This window comes from Hipposideros armiger, unplaced genomic scaffold (assembly GCF_001890085.2).
Source record: "Hipposideros armiger isolate ML-2016 unplaced genomic scaffold, ASM189008v1 scaffold_637, whole genome shotgun sequence".
In the NCBI taxonomy this organism is placed as follows: Eukaryota; Metazoa; Chordata; class Mammalia; order Chiroptera; family Hipposideridae; genus Hipposideros; species Hipposideros armiger.
Window position 1 is genome coordinate 844,600 of NW_017731987.1, and position 2,134 is coordinate 846,733.

General features: G+C 41.5%; 1 pseudogene; it reads left to right on the forward strand.

The window, feature by feature from the left end:
- The first annotated feature begins 449 nt into the window (after positions 1–449).
- LOC109372441 (60S acidic ribosomal protein P1-like) lies at positions 450–831 on the forward strand (annotated as a pseudogene).
- The last annotated feature ends 1,303 nt before the right edge of the window (positions 832–2,134 follow it).

Sequence of the window (2,134 nt, forward strand, 5' to 3'; positions counted from 1 at the left end):
TCAGAGGGATAGTAGATTTAGGGGGGTATCACTTTGTGAGGTGTGTAAATGTCTAATTATCATGTTGCTTTGTATACCTGAAACTAACAAAAAAATGCAAAAAAAAGTGAAAGTTGTATAAAATATTTCATACATAGTTTTACAAAATATAAAAGATAACATTAAATATGTGAGGATGGGAGAAGGGAATAGGGATAAAAGGTAATGAATAAAATACAAAAATAAACTTTTCTAATAAAGGAATAAAACAGCTCCCTTGCTCATTAACAAATATGTCCCTGGCTTGATTGAAGCAAACTAAATTGTAACTTTAAGATTGTGTGCTTTCCTTATCTGCCTGTAAGGTGCTCGGAACTTCCGAGGATGCTAAGGCCACATTTGGATGAGGCCCCTACTTCATCCAGCAACTAGCCCGTGCCCGCAGCACTGGCCAAACACTCGCCTGCACTATGGCCTCAGTCTCAGAGCTCGCCTGCATCTACTAAGCCCTCATCCTGAACAATGAGGTGACAGTCATGGAGGATAAAATTAACGCCCTCATTAAAGCAGCTGGTATAAATGTTGAACCTTTCTGACCAGGCTTGTTTGCAATGTCAACATCTGGTCAATGTCAACATCTGGAGCCTCATCTGCAATGTAGGGGTTGGTGAACCTGCCCCAGCAGCTGGCGCTGCACCAACAGGAAGTCCTTCCCCATCCACCACCGCTGCCCCCTCCACCACTGCTGCCCCCTCCATCACCGCTGCCCCAGCTTGAGAAGAAGTAATCAGAAGCAAAGAAAAAGACTCTGAGGAGTCTGATGATGACATGGGCTTTGGTCTTTTTGACTAACCTCTTTTGTAACATGTTCAATAAAAAGCTAAACTCTGCTGAAAAAAAAATTGTATTGTGTGTATTTTTAGGTTTTATTGTTTATTTTTGAAAGGTAAATATCCACTTTTTAAAATTAAGTTTTTAAACTTTACATAATGATGCAAAGACAATGCCATACTCTGTTTATAGTATAAAAGAGTTTCCAGACTGGTTTCTGACACAAAATTTTTTTCTATCCTTACCACCATAGTTAATTTTGAACCATGGTGGAGCTACTTATGGACCTCAGTATGATGTAGAGCAGCGGTTCTCAACCTTCCTAATGCTGCGACCCCTTAATACAGTTCCTCATGTTGTGGTGACCCCCAACCATAAAATTATTTTCGTTGCTACTCTATAACTGTAATTTTGCTACTGTTATGAATTGTAATGTAAATATCTTTTTGTTTTCTGATGGTCTTAGGCGACCCCTGTGAAAGGGTCGTTCGACCCCCAAAGGGGTTGCGACCCACAGGTTGAGAACCACTGAATTGTAGAGGGACCACAGAAGAACATCAAAAAAACTAATCTAAAATATTGTTATTTTGAGATTTATCAGAGAACTCGAAAGTTCTACCAACTCTAAATGTGCAAATAATTGGCAATCCAGTTAAACTTACCTACATATGGGACTTATTTCAGAATATTTGCAGGTTAATTTCATCTATATAGATAGAGTGAAACCAAAAATTTTAAAACAGTAAGCATCATTTTATTCTAAAAGAAACATTTGTCTCTTTTATTCCTTTCTTCCTAGGTATAAGTACCACATGAATCATCCCTACTTACAGGAGAATCAGTACCATGCATCTTGCAAGTTACAAAAAACTCTAAGACTTTTGTTTGGCAATCACAAATTTAGAGTTACTCATTTGATGGCAGGGTAAACATATTATCACTAAAACACCCTTGGAGGGCCTGCAGAGTGGCGTGTTGGTTAAGAGCTGGTTTAGGATGCCAGAGGACCCCAGTTCGGATCCCACATATGAGGGCCAATGACACTGCCCTGTACAGCTAAGATGCTGAACAACAGCTCAACCTGGAGCTGGGCTGCCGGGAGTCACCAGCGACAGCGTAGGCTGCAGCCCCTGCTGCAGTGGGTTGCCATTGGCTACCATGGTAGTCAGCAGCCAGCATGAGAGGCCAGCAACTGCCGTGAGTGCCTGTCCAGAAGCTGGCGACTGATGTGCCTCGCCCAGGAAGAGCGCAATGATGGTGCCAACTTGGGCCAGTGAAGCAATGTCCTCCACAACTAGACTGAACAAAAAAGACAGCAACTTGT